Source organism: Peromyscus maniculatus, chromosome 16 (genome assembly GCF_049852395.1).
Source record: "Peromyscus maniculatus bairdii isolate BWxNUB_F1_BW_parent chromosome 16, HU_Pman_BW_mat_3.1, whole genome shotgun sequence".
In the NCBI taxonomy this organism is placed as follows: Eukaryota; Metazoa; Chordata; class Mammalia; order Rodentia; family Cricetidae; genus Peromyscus; species Peromyscus maniculatus.
Window position 1 is genome coordinate 38,166,338 of NC_134867.1, and position 20,518 is coordinate 38,186,855.

Here is a 20,518-nt window from a genome sequence, read left to right on the forward strand (position 1 = left end):
TTGTAAAGAGCACAGATTGGGACTGTGCACTGACCCCTTGAGGGTGAGAGTATTGGGGGACTCATATGGAGAGTGTTGGGGTTAAGAGACAACAATATACAAAATCTGCATAGGAAGGACAGTTACTCACATACAGAAAGTTATTTAAAAAGAAAAAAAAACAGAAACAAACATATAAAAAGTCCTAGTGAGGAAAACCAAGGAAAGCTTGGGGCGCTTTGGGCTCACAGTCTTGCCTACGCTTTGTATGAGGGGGTGGGCGGTGTACCACCAAACAGACACTGTTTATTTTCAGCCAACAGCTTGTGGATCCATACTGTGAGCACCTGACCAGGATACGTCCCGCCAAATCCTCTCTCTCAGTCACTGTTACTTACCCAGTGCTCCATCACATAGTCCTTAGCTTCTCTCTGGCTTCTAACTCTCTCAGATGACAAAAGGGTAAGGGGTTTCTGAACATTTGTTTATTTGTGGGTTTTTTTTTTTTTAAAGCGTATCTCACAGTAGCCCAGACAGTCCTCAAGTCCATGACCTTCTTGTCTGTGCTTCTCAAATGCTGGAATTACGGATGTATGTGCACCACCATAGTGGCTAAATAGTTTTTTAAATAAGCTTTCATGAAATATCCCAAACAGAACCGTTTGGTGTTAACTGGAAGGAATTTTGTATAGGAAAGTGCTGATGAGGACAAGAAAAACCAAGGCGTTCTAGCTTTACACACCGACTTGTCAGCAAATAATCCCATTGGGTGAGTAAATGGCTATGTAACGATTAATTATTTACCTAGAGTTGCTGAGTTACACAAAGAACATGAGGAAAGGAGCCTACTCCTTGGCCTCCTGGACCACACTTGCACTGGGTACTTGACATGCATTAATTCAGTTTCTGTCCACACAGACAGAGACAATATCAGACACTGTGAGAGCTGTGGTTGACAAGATGTTGTCTTCTCCTCTCCTCTCATAGCTCACCGTTGAATAGGCAAGAGACACAGTGAGAGATGGCCTGAAAAGGACCGTGACAGAAGAGGGAAGGTGGTATCCATAGGAAGGATTACTGTCCAGACAGTCAAGGAGAGCTTCTGGAAGAAAGGATGTCTCTTGGGAGAACAGACTGAGCTGGCATTGTCCAAAGGGGCTTGGGAATGGATGGAGATGTTGAATCTTAAGCACAGTGCTGAGGTAAGCATTTCTGCTTCCTCTCCTCTCATGAGGTAATGGCTCATGGGTTAAAATTCGTCCTGATAATGGTCCGTGTGCGTCTAGGCCTCAGAACAGCTGAACCCCACAGAGAGGCAGGTGTCTTGTCCTTCTTACTCCCCCAGGCCTCTGGCTGCACCTGCTGTCTTCACCTGTTCCAGGCCCTGGGAGAAGCACCTGTTAGGATGGACGTGCCAGAGGAAAGGAGGGCAAAACAGTGCTGTGAGCAAATCCGTGGGGATGTCGTCATGGAACCCAAAGGCCCCCGACAGGGCGTCCTTCAAAGTCACCAGAGAGTGCCTGTCCATGGTCTCTCTTTTCGAGACAAGTGCTAGTACCCCAAAAGCACACAGGCAGTACAGTTGTTTCTGCAAAGCATGTGTGGATAGCTTATTTAGAAGCTGTGTTTAGAGCAGGTCATGAATACCTTCAATTGCAAGACTGGCAACTGGCTTTACATGCCGGAATAAATCTCACATCAGAGGTGGGCAAAGAGCGTCAGAGAAGAAAGACCTTGATAAGCAGCAGACTTTCCCTCTGGCCCCTCACACAGGCTCAAAGCACTGCGAGGATAAAATTAAGCGACTGATGTCAATGCCCGTCACTAAGTATACTTATTGAAATCCCAAACGACAAAAGGCAAACATTGTAGATATTAATGAAAACACAAGGCATACATTTGACTCTTTCTTTACTCAGCTGTTTTGGGAACCTTCTTGCCAGACTTAAGGCCACCCCTAGCTGGTCACAGGACTTCCCAGGGAATATAATTTTTTTTCAACAGGGAGAATGGTCAAATGCAGATATATAGACATCTGTCTGTAACTTATCTGACAAAAATTGTCACTGCTAAAACTTTCCTTTCCATTCAAGACCCTGGATGTAAGCTTACACATAACTGTTGTTCACCAGACCAGGCAATGACGCCATCAGAAAGCAGTAGCTAAGCTGCTATGTGGATTAGTGTGTTGCACACACAGGTAGAATGCTCACTCACACCCCTGGTGACTTGCATAGACACTTCAGGGAACACAGACAGAGCCTCACCGGGGCCATGTGCTTCCTTTCTCAGCTCTCTTCCCCATACGCAGCAATGTTCCCAGAGCCCACCGTTAGCAAGAGTTATTTCTGACTCTGGTCTCTTCCAGCCTTTAGCAAAGCTGACTTGATGTAGACCGACTCCAAACAAACCCCAGCCACCTCACTTCATAGCCCCACAGGCATGTCACCCTGACCTAATTCTCCTGCACATTTCTAGTATCATGGGAATGAGGACTGCCTATGGCCTAACCAGTTCCAACGCCTAGGTCTGAAAGAAAATAAAGACAAGCTCTTTTTCCCATCATCCCACCTAGATTTCTCATTTACCTTGCTTCTTCATGGGACCTGTTCTAAATTAATCCCCTTGCCACATGCCTCTCCCCACCCTGTGGCACCGTAGCTACCACCAGGGTAAGGTCTGAGTTAAGTCAGAGATAAGCTAATGAGCTAAAGACCAGGGTAGTGGCTTATTAAAATCTTCAGTGTTCTCATACACACCGTGACATTCTGGAGCTGGCCTGTGATCTGCATGACTTTCCATCTCTACTTCCACCCTCCGCTGATTCCAGCTCCAGACACATTCACACATCACACCTCTCCAATGAGTGAGAGAAACACTGGATCATTCTGGTGCTTACATTTCAATTTCTTCCCATCCTAAAAAAGCAGACACAGTGACTCGAAGTAAGTCAAAGGTAGCAAAAAAACAATCAATACCTATTTCTCCCTAAGTGCCTTCCCAGCTTTGGCCAGTAGTTAAGAGATCTACTGTGGAGCTTGAGGTAGTCCACGCTCATGCCACAGATTCATATCTTACAGCTCTGTGGGCACATAGCCTGGCATCTGTACCTGTATTTCCTCATATGAAATAGGGAAAGAAATAACATTTGGGGTTGTTATGAGGGACTATATATATATATATGAGGGACTATATATATATATACACTTATATACTATATATATATATATATATATATATATATATATATATACACTTAGTGTACTGCAAACCATAATTAACATTTGCTATTCTAACACCAGCAGAGACATATTCTCATCTCAGATTATAAAGGTTGCTATGTTTAAAAAAATCATAAATAATTATTGGTCTCACTTTGATTTAGCTCTCAAGGTGGTTGTTGTTGTTTGGTTCAATGCTGCTTTGGGGTTTGAGAAATCTTGAGGTTTATACTCTAGGAAAACGATACACATGAGAGACAGTTATAGCTACCTATAAAGCTGGATACCTCCTTTCATCATGGATGTGAAAAGACCAGGAATCAGGCAAGTTCTCCTGGGATTTCTTTGTGGAAAGATGAATCATCCAGCCGGGGCATGAGCCCTGCTAATCTATAAATAAATCCCTTTCTTCAAATCATGTTGTTGGAATATAGCCCTTTACGCTGTGGCTTTTTATAGAAATAATTGGTGTCAGTATAGAGTTGAAATCCTTAATCCTAAAAGGAAATGGCTTCTTCTATCCCTTGCTTCCAAAATTACATTCTTTCCTTGTCTAAATGTTATTAAGTGACCAGACATAGAACAACAATAACTACAAGATCAGTCGGGGACATTCAGCAACGTACCATGCCTGCTACATAGTGGGCATCTATATACTGCATCAAAGAACCAGGTCAATATGGAAGCAATGAGCTGGGGCAGGAGAGATCGAATTCTGCTTGAGAATAGCAAGAGAAGATCTTATCGGAGATCTTAATCCCAGAGTTGTTATTATTTCTCTACATAAAGCCAGGAAATTAGAGAGAACCTGTGTCTACCACTAGCCATGACACAATTTCACAGTTACAGGCATTTTATAGGGTATATTTGAGCAGAAGGCATTGGGGGGCAATTTGCTCAGCCAAGGAGCTATGTTTTCAGCATGTGCTGTATTTGCTCACATCAGGCAGCAGGACAATCAGGGTCTTGTTAGCCGGTCCTTCTATTTTTCTGCAACTAAGACGAGGAAGCCCTGGATTTTATTAGCTGTGAACATATAAATGTCAGATTCTAGGATCTGTTACTGGGTAAGACTACCTTCTGTTTTCAGCCTAAGCTATCAATCTTTGGAATGTAGGTAAGATGGGTTCAGAGCCTTTCTGCAAAGTACCATGCCTACTGTATAGTTAGTGCCTATGTAACAGACAGGTCAATCAAAAAAAAAAAAAAAAAACAGGTCAATGTTGAAATAATGAGCTGTTACAGGAGGAAGCATATCATACTAGGGTCTCACCTTCCCCATTTTCAAGATCCTGAGTCTGGTCTCAAAATGTTCTCTTCTTCTGTCATTCAGGCCATCAGTGCAATGGTCACTTACTGTATTTATTTCATGATGTGCTCTGGGTCCCCTATGCCATCTCCATTTTGCTAATGGATGGTTTTCATTTTTCTCTCTGAGAAGAGCTGGCTCTGAATCCTTCCTGCCCAAAAACAAATATGAGGCCACTTGCTTTACCTTGCATGATCAAGAACTACAACAATCAACTTTTCTCTTCTTTCTTTTTTAGTTTTATGAAGGGGAGTGGTGAAAATCACAACTATTCCAAATGAAATTTATGAGGACACACGTTGGTTATTTCACCTCATGGCCAGCCTCCAATTCACTGTTACCCCCTGGTCTGAGCAGCTCAGTCTCCAACACAGCCATCAGTAAGCCTTCTCCAGATTCTGCCTCCACAGCCTTCTCCACAATCCTCAGCATGCCTAGAGAGGCTGCTTATCATGCCCCGTGGATTTCTGGAGGAGGGAAACAAATCTAGTCACCTTATAAAAGCTACCCGCCTAGAAACAATAGGACCATTTCTCTTTAGGTTGAATCTATTTTTAAAGTAATTTACTTTTTGAGAATTTTGTGCATGAGTTATTGATATCACTTCCATCCCTCTCTCTCCCCTCCAACGGCTCCCGTGACTCCCTTCCTACTCTCTCTCAAGTTTATTGCCTCTTCTATAATTAATGCCACATATACATGCACATATATGCATGTCTACACATATATGTACATACATACAAACTACTTAGTCTATTTAAAGTTGCTTTTATGTACATGTGTTTAGGGATAGCCACTTAGGATTAAAATAACTTACCAAGGGGTTCACCCCTGACGAAAACGGGTTCTCCTTCTCTCAGTGGCCATTGGTCGCCTGTAGCTTTTGATCTAAGGGTGGAACATTGTGGAGTTTTCCCCAAACACATTGGCATATCACTGGTGCTGGCATTATGCAGGTCTTGTTTATTGAACCATATTGTTGCTATTTTATGAGCACAGTTCTCTGTCACATTCAGAAGACACTGTCCTGCAGCAGGTGTCCTGGTCCTCCGACTTTTACAGTCCTTCCATCCCCTTTTCTGCATTTTTCTCTGAGCCTTAAGTGTAGGAGTCACAGTGCAGATATGCCAGCTGTGGCTAGGTCCCCCATGGTCACTTAGTACTTCTCTGTAACCTCCATCTACCAAAACAAAGCTTCTCCGATGAGAAATGAGAGCTGTGTTTATCTGTGGGTAGAAGGCTAAGAATTTAGAATTATAGTTAGAGGTTATATTGGTTTAGGAAAGCAGCAGGGAGGCAGTAATAGACTCTCCTCTGGGTGAGTCTCACCAGCCCCGGGTGCTTGGACAGGTTTACAGTACCAGGAATGCATTGCCTCCTCTTGAATGGGTCTTAAGCTCCAGTAGACAGTCACTGGTTATCACCAAGATACAAATGCCACAAATCCACCATTGGGAATATCTTTCTACACATGTGAGTGTGGCGGTTTGCAGCTTTTACAGCGAAGTAGGACTACTGATTGCTTTTCTCCCTGGGCAGCTTGCATAGCATCTTCCAATACTACGACAGCTAGTCCTCCGGCAGGCTTCGGGGCCAGTTCTAGCTCAGTTCTTCCAACCCCTTTGTCAGAAGTGTGTCATATCTTTAGCAATGGTGTCTTACCTTCAAGTTTGGGGAAGCAACTGAGAGTAACAGCAGTAGCCCATATTGTTTGAAGAGTCTCGGAATTAAATTATTTCCTTCTTCTTCGATTAGAGAAAAAGCTGACCACACATTTAACATGCATCAGCATGGAATTCCCATATCCATTATGATGGATTGGAAGTCAGAATAATGGAGTATCATTTAAACTTGTTGATTCTTTTCACACACACACACACACACACACACACACACACACACACACACACACACACACAAATGTGTTTTAATCATAGCCCTCCATTATGCTTTTTATCCTCTTTCCCTCCCACTGACCCCCTTCTTCTTCCCAAGTCCATCTCCTATGTGTGTGTGTATGTGTTTGTGTGTATATGAGCATGTGTGTGTGTGTGTGTATGTGTTTGTGTGTATATGAGCGTGTGTGTGTGTGTGTGTGTGTGTGTGTGTGTGTGTGTGTCCCACTGCATTTAGTGCCTACATGAGAATGATGATGGTTATTCACTAGTGGCTACACCACGGAGGAAAATAATTTCTCCTTACCAAGCAACCATGATTGCCTGCAGCTCCATAGGGAGGGAGGGGTGGGGCCTTATATCTCTTTGACGGCATGTGAATGGGCACAGTGTTGTGCAGCTCTTGAGCAGGGAGCCCAGCTGCTATGAATTCATTGATGAAACAGCTGTGTCATATGCAGAAGGCATGTTTCATAACATTCCTCCCATCTTTCATCTCCTACACTCTGCTTGCTCTCTCTCTCTCTCTCTCCATGATGTTCCCTAAGCCTGGGAGGGGGTGACAAAGATGGCCTGTCCTGTTTAGAGCTACGCACTTAGCAACTATGGAATGCTAATTCTAGAAATATATGCAAGAACTATACAATTTTTTAAAGTTAAAGGTTTTATAGTACTTGAATTTTTCTACCTAAATTATTAGTTGTAATCATTAGTGAGATAGTTTCAGTGTGGGTGTATGCAAGGCTGTAGAACCTGACAAGAGGCAAGAAATCTGAAGAGATTTGGAACCAAAAGCAGGTGCTAACATCTGCTACCAACTGGCATATAAAGAAGCTGAAATTAAAATATTCTTAGACTTTCTGATTGGTATCTCAAAGCACACCTGAATCAATTTGGAAAGAAAACAGACTTTGCAATTAAAAGATTGATAATTTCATCTCTGAGATCCAACTAAATGCAAATAAACTTTAGGCTTCCCTTATTCTTCACTGTTTTCTTTCTAAAAGAAAGAAATATATATTTCTCTTAATATAGCAATGGCATTGCCGGGAGACCAGTAACATGAAGACTTCAAGGAGAGAAGACCGGCATTCACTAATAACAGTGACTCATTAAAAGCCAGACACTTACTTAGAACATTTCACAGGAATGCTGGGCGATCTCTTCTACACTGTACTCAAGGCTTAATGCTTAACCACTCTGCGGTCCAGTGCCTTCGGTTCTGTCCTGCCCCGAAGCATGTACTCAAGCTTCCATCATTAATGGCTCATTCGTCACACTGGATTTTTCTTAGCTCACCGCTTCTTCAGAATTCAAGCCTTATTGCCAACATTCTCACTTTTCCACGAGATTAATACAGCAGTATGGGGACCTGGTGTACTTTGCAAACATTCAGGAATCATAATTACCCACTTAAAACCCAAAACACAGGAGATATTAATCAAAAAGGGCAAATGAAAAAGCAAAAATGTGCAGTTTATAATTAATGAATTTTAACTGTTCTCCATTTCTGAAAAATTAAAAGATTATGACTCAAATATATTAAAGTATTAGAATAAAGGAAATGATCTTTTTTATTAATTAAAATTATTCTTTGACAATTTCATCTAAGTATGCAATGCATTTCAATTACTCTCAAGCTTGTCCCTGTTATCTCCCTATGAAACCTCCCCTCCTTCCTACACATCCCTTTCTTATATTCATGCCTGTTGTTTTATTTTATGACCCACTTCATTTAACCAGGGATGTCTATGTGACCATGAATTTGGAACCATCCACTACCGGGACATGGTCAGCTCACTAAGTAAGTATGTGACTAAAGACAATGACACTCTGTCCCCTAGGATCTCTCAGTACCCAGTATTTCTGCAGAGAGGGATAGGACTCCAGTGAGCCTCTCCCGTATCAATGACTGGCGGTTGGTTAGAGCAGTACTGTACGGGCCATTGTATGTAAAAGCAGCTATTGTGAGTTCACGATTTCAATGGTTTTGTCATTCCTGGTTGCCTCATAGCACTTCCATTCCTTCTGCCCCCTCTTCTGAAGCATTCACTGAGGCTAAATGTCTTATTTAGGGCTGAATATTTCACAGTCATTTCTTCGTGACACCCTGAGGGGGAAAAATGATCATTAATGAAAGTTTTTTTCTTTTTTTTAATTTCAGTGGCTTTGCAAAAGCTATCCAACTTAATTTTCCAAAAATCCTGCACGGTAGGCATCATTATCCTCATTTCACTTGTAATGACATTGGGAGTTGTTACTTCCTCCGATTAGAGTTTACTAGCTACATATCTAAGCATTCTAATATATACATCATGATTCAAATCAGGAGCATCAATCCAACCTCATCCTAGAGCCCTTAAAATAATCATGAAATCTCTGTCCTAAAAATAACTGAGAGTGCCACTGTTGGAACCATTGATCGATAGTTTCCCTTTAATATGAGTAATATAGTTAAATATACATTATTGACTATGCTTACTCTAAAAGAAGAAATTGCCCAAGACCAGTAATTCCAAGCTTGACAAATCATCAAAATTTTCTGGAGAGCACTTAAAAAATATTCCCGAGGTCTTACTCCAAACACACTGAGTCAGAACCTCTGTGAATGGTCACAGAGTCTCTCTAAATACAAAACTTTCAAGGCAGGTTTCAAATGTCATCCAATTAGGGAACAAAGAACACGACCATTTAGAAATACCATGCATTATAGGCTTTCCAAAATTCAGCAGCATCCTCTGCTTCATCTTAATATACATACCTGCTGGGTAGGATGAGCTCAAGGTATTTGAATCCTTAAGATAGTTAAAGATAAAGATACTGGGTAGGGGCTGAGGGACGGAAAACAATGGTAATGATACTTCATGGGATTTTGTCTGGGCAACCGAGATCATAAAGGAGATGGAGGCATCCCAGAGAGCTCGAGGCTTGATTTGTTTCTGACCCTTGTATTATTCAAGAATGAGCCAAGTCAAGGTCCTAAGGGAAGTAATCTTGAAAGCTACAGGGAATGTGACTTGGCAGAGTGGGATGCAGACAATAAGACTACTTTCTAATCCTCAAAGCTGTGGGCATTTCAGATGTACTTTACTCAGTCTCTAGACCAGATGGCATCTCCTGGTCCAGCTTCCCCCAATCCTCCACACTGAATGGAATCTTCGGTGTCCCCATGTGTGGTCCTCTTACATGTCATCCTCAAGCTTGTGATATTAAACTAAATAAGACAATGCTCACTCACTTCCCCTTCCTAATCCACAGTCAAGAGGCTGACTCAAAACACTCCAGCCCCACATCCTCCCACGGCTGCTCTATGCTAATGATTTTCCAGTGATTTCCAAGGAAATTGCCTTAGAAGTATAAACTGGGTCATGCTATCCTCCTGCTTAGAGCCCTTAATAGACTTTCCAATGGCTCTTAAAGAACAAATTCTTTCCATTGCTATGTGGCCCTGCAGGTTCAAGTTGAAGCTGTTCTGCAGCCTCCCTGCTCACTCATCTCCTCCTGCCATTTATTGTCTAGCTACCTTGGGCTCACAAAGTGCTGTGGTTGTCTCTGAACTCAACATCATCTCAAACACATTTTCCTCAATCTGGTACTCTTCCTACCCTTTAGACATCAGTATCATGTCCTCAAGGGCGCTGCCTGCCATCCCCAGCTAGCTAAGACTGCTTGACCACACCTTCACACATCACCCTGGCCCTGTCCTGCAGCACCCAATGGCTTCCTGACTATATATCGTTATTTGGATGGCTACTTAGTTGTGTTCTCACAAGACTCCTAAACTCTCATGAAGACAATGGCTCTTTGTTATATTCTCAGCCTCTTCCATGGTCATTGACTCATGAAAGTGCTTCAAGAATATCTCCTCACTGAATGAATTCATTAAATTAATAAATACAAGGGTCTAAAGTTTTGCTTAATAGTCTTTAAAATACAGCCAATTGGTTCCCCCTGGGTATTTATAATTCATATGCTAAAAAAGAACATGATCAAATACATGCTCATGCACACACACAAAGACAGAGATAATCTTAATGTGTTTCCACACAGATCTTTAAAAACCCTTAACCAGACAAGTCAGTTGTAGTTTGCAACTTACAATCTAATTCTTAATTCTTAAAGTAAAAATAATGTATATGTAATTAAACCACTCATGGTTTCTTCTTGAATATGAGTTTCCAGGAAATCTTGCTGAACTGTGTATAAAGATCTCATCTCAGGCATAGAAGCCGTGTTCTTTGAAGTTTCCCTGCATAGAATATACTGATACAACCGTAAAGGCAAGAGAATTTTTTTTTTGTGAATGCAATTGAGTTTCCAGGAAATCTTATACTAATACAACCGTAAAGGCAAGAGTTTTTTTTTTTTTTTTTTTTTTTTTTTTTGTGAATGCAATTGAGAGTGGCTTCCTAAGCTTATCCTGCAAAAGTGCAAAGTGGTTCTCCTCATCCATTTTCCACACCGCAGAGGAATTTTTCATACTTAAGCACTTGTGTGATAAAGGGAAATGCATCGTCTTTTCAGGGAAATTACACACTTGCTCACTTTCTCTGACAAACAGAAAACAAATAGCAGGCATACAAACGTATACAAAATAAGCCAGGTAATAGCGCATAGCTAAATATGCAGATTTTCTACTCAATCTTCAATTAAGAAAGTCAACAGAAATGTGAGAAATCCTTGAAGTGTTTCCTTTCTATTATTGAAATGTTTTATCAGGTCTGGGGGGATGGCTCAAGCAGTTAAGAGAACCAGCTGCTTTTCCTGAGGACCCAGGTTCAATTCCCAGCACCCTCAGGGCAGCTCACAACCATCTGTAACTCCAGTCCCAGGGCATCTGATACCCTCTTCTGGACTTCTTGGGTACCAGGTACACACATATATATGCAGACAAAACACTCATACACATACAAATACACAAATAATTTTTTAAAAAAGATTTTATGTAGGAACTACTTTGAAGAGGATGGGTACAATGGAACAGACATTTGGGAAGTTGAAATAGGAGTCTACTGTGAATTGAGTCAGCCTGGTCTACGCAGCAAGAGGAGGCCAGATGGGGCTCTATAGCCAGACTCTGGAAAAGACAAAGAAAGGGGAACTATTTTGAAGAAAGTTTTAGAATGCTTTAATTTTTAAAGGAGAAAGACCATTTTAACAAAAGTAATGCTATCCAGTGCAGCATGCTATTTTTTCCAGCCTGTTAACAAGCAATATTCTGTCACTATTCTCTGCTCTGAGAATACTTAAGAAGGGCAAAATGCAGTTCAGGTTCAATCAGTGGCTCTGCAGAGGTGCCCCAGAGAATGCGCCCTTGCCACGGCCACCGGCGCCACTCAGACACATCGGCCTCCATGACGCTGGACAGGCTAGGCTGCGTATCAGCATCATTGCAAACAGCAGGTTTCCCGACACCTTCTTCATCCCAGCCTCAAAAAACGGTCCTGCTCTGCAGCACCACATTCACATCCAAAACATCTTGAGCTGACTCTGACACGCATGCATTCATGATCAATTTTAGAAATTGACATATTATTCAGATGGGCTCGTGACTCATCGTCTCTTTTCACACCGGCTGCTTTGGGAGTCCACGTGAGATGTGGTTCAGCTGTGGCTGTTAGAATTTACAATTACACTTCCAATGAGGCTTTGTTTGAAACGATATTGGTAATGTCCCTGCTTTTATATTTAAAGAACAATCTAGCTTGTTTATATATATATTTCATCTTCTCTTTTAGAAACTACTCTCAATTCTTGCTATTATCCTGGTCTTTCGGTAGCTTTTGGTCAAGCATTTTAAAAACTGACTTGGGCCGGGCGGTGGTGGCGCACGCCTTTAATCCCAGCACTTGGGAGGCAGAGCCAGGTGGATCTCTCTGAGTTCGAGGCCAGCCTGGACTACCAAGTGAGTCCCAGGAAAGGCGCAAAGCTACACAGAGAAACCCTGTCTCGAAAAACAAAATAAAACCAAACAAACAAACAAACAAAAAAAACCGCTATCTTTGCCGGGCGGTGGTGGCGCACGCCTTTAATCCCAGCACTCGGGAGGCAGAGGCAGGCGGATCTCTGTGAGTTCGAGGCCAGCCTGGGCTACCAAGTGAGTCCCAGGAAAGGCGCAAAGCTACACAGAGAAACCTTGTCTCAAAAAATCAAAAAAAAAAAACTGACTTGACTAAAGGAAGCAATATGAGTGTTTGAAACATCAAAGAAGCAAAAGGAGGAAGCCAATTCTTTGTATTGTTGCAGGAGACAAGAGAGAGCATTTGGGTCTTATCTTGACTTGAACTTGGTCAAGAAGAGGAGGATGAAAAAAAAATGGAGGAGGAGGGGGAACCGGAGGGAGAGGAGGAGGGAGAGGAGAAACCCTGATTTAAAAAAAAAAAAAAAGAAAAGAAAACTGTTCACTGAGCTCTGCCCTTGGAGTCCACAGCCACCAGTGGCTGAACTTTGCATTGCACTTCCCCCCCACCCCCACTCCCCCACCCTCCGTGACTAAGCTTGTTGGCAAGCACCCCAAATCTCAGTTGCTAGAAGGCTGACAGTGCTGCCTCAGCTCTGCACCCCTCCTAGCCCCCAGCGTCTCATCTTGATACCTGCAAAAAACAACCCCCACTGGCCTCTATCTACCCCCACTGCAGCATGGGGCCGATAACTCCACTCTGCTTAAAATATCCCCCTGGTGTTGCCCATTAGAAAGCGCTGGTTCACTTTCCTAGAATGATGTCTGTTCTAGTTTCCTTTCTGATGCTGTGATAAAACACTCAGACCAAAAGCAACTTGGGGGAGTATAGGATTGGCTTCATTTTACAGGTTATGATCCATCCCTGAGGAAGTCAGGGCAGGAACTCAAGAACTTACAGTAAAAACCATGAAGGAATGCTATTTGCTGGCAGGCTCTTGGATGCATGCTTAGCTAGCTTTCTTCCTTTTTTTTTTTTTAATTAAATTATTTTCACGTGATATATTTTGATCATGCCTTTTCTCCCTCCCTCCACCCCTCCCAGGTCCTCCATACCTCCCTACCCACCCAACTTGATGCTCTCTCTCTCTCTTTCAGAAACCTAAACCAAAAACAAACAAACAAACAAAAAAGACCTCAAAAAAGCAAGCCAACACAAACAAACAAAAGACCAATGAGACAAAAATAAAATGCTGTGACAAAACAAAAAGTCCACACAAAAAAAATCTACTAAATTCATTTTGTGTTAGCCAACTACTCCCAGGCATAGGCCTACCCTGGAGTCTGGTTGATACACCCAGTGACATTCTATTAGGAAAAACTGAAAACTGATTTCCCCTTTGCCAGTGGGCATCAACAGTAAATAGCTTCTTGGTTAGGGGTGGAACCCCTGATCCACTTTGCTCTCTCAGTGCTGGGACCCCATTAGCTAGCTTTTTCATATAGCCTAGACCTACCTGTCCAGGGAATGTTACCACCCACAATGGGCTGGGCCCTCCTACATCGGTTAACAATCAAGATAATCCCTCATAGACATGCTCACAGACCAACATGATAAAGACAATTCGTCAATTGAGATTTTTCTTTTTCAGGTAATTCCAGGCTGTCACACTGATAGTTAATTCTAACCAGAATACCATCGTGTGTGTGTGTGTGTGTGTGTGTGTGTGTGTGTGTGTGTGTGTGTGTGTGTAAACCCCCTCCACTCCAGACAATGGAGTCTTCATCACCTTTTGAACCTTCCTTAGACCATGCAGACATGTCCATGCTGTAAGTACACTAGTCTTGGATAACGCAAGGCTGAGAACCCCTTCTAATCTCTGCTAATTTCTCATTCAGCTAATGGTCATGTGCTCAAGGCATTATAACCTGATGCTGACCCATACATAGCCCCACAGAGAGGGAAAGAGAGCCTTCGACACAGAAGGATGGTTCTCGATCGGGGTTAGGTCTTCACCTGACTTGTCATTAGTACGTAGTGACAAAGCTTCCCATGACACCCAACTCCATATACTTCCCACGGCCTTCTGAATGAATGCAGGGCGTTATCGCTTAGTCCAGGAAAGCAGCCTTACAGATGACCGCCTTCATTTCCACATCTCCAGCTCAAGGATAAAGAGTAGAAATGGCATCTGAAGTGGCAGGCACTTCATCTAAGTATTTCCCAAGGGCATCATCAACTCCTACGCTGATCCTTCAATCTCCTTCCCCAGAGATCCCACACCCACTGAACACTAATGAACTTAAACAGCTTCTCCACCCATCTTAGTTGGCTTTCTGCTGCTGTGGTGATAAAGACCATGACCAAAAACAACTTGGGGAGGATAGGGTTTGACTTACATGACCTTATCACAGTCCATCATTGAGGGAAGGCAGGGTAGGAACTCAAGCAGGGCAGGAACCTGGAGGCAGGAGCTGAAGCAGTGGCCGTGGAGGGGTGCTGCTTACTGACTTGCTTTCCATAGCTTGCCCAGACTGCTTTCCTATAGAACCCAGGACCACTTGTCTAGGGTGAGGCTGCCCACAGTAAGCTGGGCCTTCCACATCAACCATTAATCAAGAAAATGTCCTGCAGACTTGCCTGCAGGCCAATCTGATGGAGGCGGTTTCTCAGCTGTGGTTCCTCTTACCAGATAACTCTAGCTTGTGTCAAGTGGACGAAAACAACAACTAACCAGGACACCATCTCTCTGAATCCAGGAAGAAAACACGTATTTCCCAGTGCTCATGAGTCGAGAGAGGGTCTGTTGAGTGCAACGTTCACTGAAGAACACCCAGTGAGTTTCAGAGGCACTGCAGGGCTGTCTTCCCACTAATGTAATGGTGCTGGAGGACCAAGGAAGAATTGAAGACAGATTCAGAGGGTTACCATCACTCACGCTGGTGGAAACCCGGCCTCTTAGCCCTTGACAGACTCGGGGTGGTACCATAGACCTGTACCCTCCTAGTTCCCGGGCTCATTTTCATGAAATACAGCTATTTGGCGACCTCCACTGACTAGCACTTGTACCCAACCTGACTTAGGGCTTATGAGACTTAGGTCCAGACCAAATCCATGCCACTTTCCCCTAGCCACAGCAACCGATTGTTTAAAAAACTTTCCTCTGCCCCCGCCGGCGCCCCCCCCCCCACCGCCCCTTGAGGGAAGGGAACCAGGCCTGGAGATAGGTTTCTTGTTTCCCTGAGCTCTCCCCCCCCCACTCCCCCTCCCCATCAGCTGAAACAATCCCTGTCACCTTAAAAGCTGAGCTGTGAGCCCGTACGCTCCAGGGAAGTGTTGCCAAGGACATACAGATTTCCTGGATAATTTTCAATTACGGAGGGAAGGTGCCAATTGTTAAAGAAAACTAAAAAAATACCCACAACGGCTGTGAGAGCTTTTCATTCCCGCTCTTTCGGTAATTTGTTCTGATTGCAACTCTTTCAAAAGACAAGATTACACCCCAGGGAAGCGCGGAGATGAAGAAAGGGAAATCTGTCCCCTGCTGAGGCTGTGTCAGGCTCAACCCCATGTTTGGAAGCAAGGGCCAAATTCCCTGGGCACACTAATGAAACCTTGTTAGCCGGGAACACTGGAGCCGAACTGAGCTAGTGAGAAAAGAGGATGAGGCCGGGCCATCGGCGGAGGGGAGGGGGCAGGCGGCTGGTACATTGGGAGATTGTTGCTATTTTTGTCTTTCTTCTTAAAGAACGGGAACCTAAATGTTTACGAAAAACAGAACTGCTGTCATTTAGAAGAAAGGACACGAGCCCGCCGAGCCGCGTTTGCAAGTGAACACTTACATATTTGTGTCTTCAAACTTGGTGTCTCTACTCGACGCCATACACATTTTCCAATTCTCTTGAACTCTCCCCCAAGGCTCCCCTCCCACTGAGGTGGTATTTTCACAGTAGGCTGAGGGTGGGCTATTTTATTTGCAAATGGTGAGTAAGTGTTGCAATTCCTGTCCGCAGCAGCAGACCAATGACCTTCCAGCCGGCAGAAGGAAAAACAGCCTGTCTCTGTGGGTTGAAAAGACCCTGAGTTCCATTAATGACCAACACCAAGCAGAGACAAACTGGCCCAGACATGCACACAGCAACACCATTGGCCTCACCACTGAATCCCTGCCTTGGCATAATAACCGTATAACGGCAAACATCTGGAGCCCAGCACTCTTTTGGGATCTCCACTAAAGAGGAAGGCAGGAAACAGAGTTCACACCGGCAGCTAGGTGTTCCATGTCATTCAGCAATTACGTGAGATGTAAACAAGCAGAAACTCCTGTATGGAATTCAGTAACCCACCCACACCAGGAAGCAGAGGTTCCAGCTGACCCAGGGCCAAGAAGAAAGTTCTAGAACTACAAAGCCAAAAAAGAGGCATGGTGACAGAAAGAACAGATTCCCCCCCCCAACCCCCCCCCCCCCCGGGGGAAGCTTATGCTTACAACCTCTAAGAGGCTTTCTCCTCTTCTATTGCTGAGCGCATAAATAAGGTCTTAAGTGGGAATTGTGTAGGCCCAGGAAGCATACCGATACATACAGGTGGGCCATTGTTCACTTGACTCTTGCCCCGTGTGTTTTCTGTCTAATTATCTAACTGAGATTTGGTTGAAGAAAGTAATAATGTGTGCAAGTGTCTGTTTATATAAAAAGACAGAACATTGGGCATTTTAAAATTATCCAAAAAAAAAAAAAAAAGTAATTGGAGAAGTTCTTCAGAATTGCCTGCCAATACCAAGATTCTTAGTCTTACAAAGGAGGAATCCAAGTGAAACTAAGGTGTCTTCCATCCTGGCCTTGCTCCAGCCAGGGCAGAGCTAAGCTGGGTCCCAGGCCACAGCCTTAGACAGCGCTGACCCTCTGCGAGCTGGAGAGAACAAGATTCACAGATGAAGAAACAGCGTCACCTAGTGGCGGTGTATCAGTTCCCGAACCATGTTGTGATACAATCACTCTGTCTCTTCAGTCCCCTAATTTCCCAAGACAGTATTTCAGAATGTTTTTCTCTTCCCCGGCCTTCCAAAGCTCAAGAATCTTCAAGTGGGAGGCCATCCAACAGCCCCCTTGCCTAACGCATTTTTCAGACTCTTCTTATGCCAGACTCTCCAGCGTAGACTCAGCAACCATCTGCCTCAAGGGCCTTATTCATTCCAGCTATTGACCTCTGCATATCTTGCTTCAAGTTTTCAGCAAAATAACACTTTTAAGTGGGATTTCAGGCCTTTTACCAAATAGTGGTTGAATCAAGGCTATCGTGTTTTGTGTGCTGGGGTCTAGATTATGCTGTCATTCATACTCTGGACTTGCTCTGTCCTTCCTGTCCCTGAATCAGGACCCATTGTCAGCCTTTGAAATTAGTTCAGGCACTGTTCAGAACAGCATTGTGAACAAGCATGCGGTTGTGTCTCTATCAAGTGTGTCTATTAACTCATCTTTCTTGTTCTCAAACATTTGCCGGTCTCACTATGTTTGAGAGGCCAGACCTGTTTCCACATCAGGACCTTAATTTTGGAGATAAGGAATATCTCCAAACAAAATATGGAACAAAGAATGGTCCTGTTTGCAAAAGGCCCTGCTATTGGTGAGCAAAAAGGACTGTGGGAAATCCATTCTCTAAAGCTAGACAAAGATTGCCCAAAGAGGAGACACTTGATTTAACTTTTGAAGGTTGAGAGGTCCTTAGTTTTTTGGTTTTGCCTTTAAGTGGGTGCAGCAGCCCAGGGTGATGGGGAACAGAAAGCCTGGAGTCAAGAGAGGTCACGGAAAGAGCATTATATAGGACCATTCTCAGAGCCAATCTGCCACCATCTTCGTGACTTTGCCTGTTCGTCCTTGCAAATGATCACCACAGCTGGCCTTATTGACTCTTGACCTTCCTTCATAGAAAGATGGTAGGGGGGCTCTCAGGACCATCTTCTGAGTATCCAGCCACTCCTCCCAACCAGGTGTACACCATTCTACCCTAATTGCACATGACCTCAGGGAAGAGCTAGTTTATAGACTGGGAAGGACTGGGGTGGGGGAGATGTCCTATCTACACAGCTTGGGGAAGGCTGTCATTCATGTTGGATGCAGGCCTTCCAGTGTGGTGGCTTTCAGGCCATGCATGCTCCTGTCTGCAAACCTCATTGCTTTGTCAGTAAATCTAGTCAATTCACAGGTTACCACAGAGTCATTTTAGTGGATTTGTGCCTCAGTTTGTCCTTTGGACCATTGTGGGAGGGGTAGACATTGTTTATATCTCCCCCAAGAGAAGGGATTTTTGCAGCACTGTGAAAGAAGTGAGAGTCCAGGAAGAAGCCAGAAGGGAAATGAGATAGAAAGGCAATTTAAAACCACAGTAGGAGGATGCTTAAATGCCGTTCGGAAGAACTTGGCCTTAATGTACAATTAGATTCCACCAAATTATGTACCAAAGCAAAAAGGCTCCATGCAGGGCTCTAGAAAACACAGCATTTTATTCATCCTAGTCTTCTGAAACTATTTCCTCCACAAAAACAGTTCCTTCATTTATTAACCAGCAAAACAGAAGACCTGGAAATAAGCCATCTGTGGATATGGAGACAAGAATTTAGATATGTTGGGTCCATTTTGTTGTAACAAAGACACAGGTACAACACAAAATATTTTTAGAAGAATAAAGTGATTTCAAGTCAGAAACTCGCTTGTTGTCCTTCAGATTTGCCCCTGTTTATCTGCTTAAAATACACCTTCGTATTCTCACTGTCCTTTGTTATCATAGGAACTCCATGCAGCGTGAGCCCCCTTTCTAAGCAAAACGATGATTTTATAGACATTCTACATAAAACACTTACATAAGAAATACAAACGTTTCCATGAGATGTGATTTCCAAAAAACAAGGGAAAGTAAGCCACTGTGGAAAAAGCCAGGTCACTTGAAACATCAGAGGAGCATGGCTGTGTACCAGTTTCTGGAAACTTCTGATTCTGTTGACTTTGTAAAGTCACTGGCCCCACTGGTGTCAGAGGAAAAGATAGTCTGTGGGCATCATCAAAAGACAATAACAACAGGAACATATGACGATGTCCTCATGAAGCCCAATATTTTGTATGCCAACTTCAACACTAAATTAACATGTGTTTAATAAGACAACCACAGCAACCAGTTCTAACTTGATGATCTAGAAACCACCATTCCCTTCTAAGAACTTGGTTCATGAACTTGGCCAGCACTTTCTATGTCCGCCGGACTCATGCAATTAGAATGCTCGCTTGCTAAAATCTTGACAGAAAAGACCGCTCTGTCGCCCCTGCTGGGGTTCCTCTCCTTAGCTCTACCCATTCAAGGCTCAGGTCTCACAAAGCTCTGTTCCTGGGACTGGCCAATACATAATGCAAAATGTGCGTCTGGGATGACATCTTTTTCTTTCTCCAAATGAATACCAGACATTTCTCATAGAGCTGAAAGCTCAACTCCTATGACACCGTGCATTGGCTGAGGCTATTCCTGTAGTATTTTATGCAGAGGCTAGCATTCCAGTCATCAAGTGAACACCCAGTGGGTTTCAGGACAAGATGGGCTCTCATGACTCTGAAGCTGCCAGACCACAAAGAATACTAAGGATTGGCACAGGTTCTCCTTTGCCTGGCTGGAGTCAACTGGCACACTAGAATGTGTCACTCCTAAAATCTCCTAGAAATGTGACTGCCTGGGCTGACCATAGGAGGCCTGACTGATGTCTCCAACTTCCTAATTTCCTACAGCCAGCCCACTGGCACTCTGCCCTTCTCAGGGCTGTCTCCAGAGACCAAGCAGCTTGCAGAATCCTGGACTATGTATAGCCATTTCTGTAGCCATTGGATCACCTCCGTCAGCTGTAAATAGAGCCAATGCCCAAGACTACAAAAGTACTCCGTCTGCATGCTTGCCTTTCTGAGAGTGTCTCCTCTATGGTTTTAACTGCTTGGCATATGAAAAATTAGAACTCTACATACTCAGAACAAAATGTAGGACTCAGTGGACTGAAATTCGAAGTCCGTTGAAAGTGGAGGCCCTGGGTCCCTGGATTGTTACAAGGCAGAGACACCAGACCTCTAGGCTATCTCTAATCAACTAAATGCCACAAGCAAAAGGCACCACTCATCCATGAGCATGCCATGACCAGGGAGAACTGTATGTTCACTAGGGCTATGGGTTGAGAGAGGAATC

At 43.6% G+C, this 20,518-nt stretch overlaps 1 long non-coding RNA gene across 1 annotated transcript; it reads right to left on the reverse strand.

The window, feature by feature from the left end:
- Positions 1 to 1,067: 1,067 nt before the first annotated feature.
- Positions 1,068 to 5,069, reverse strand: LOC121823183 (uncharacterized). Its single transcript, XR_013045046.1, has 3 exons — positions 4,474 to 5,069; positions 2,739 to 2,897; positions 1,068 to 1,376 (listed from the first exon to the last, which is right to left on the reverse strand). It is a non-coding gene; the product is annotated as an uncharacterized LOC121823183 (long non-coding RNA).
- Positions 5,070 to 20,518: the final 15,449 nt, after the last annotated feature.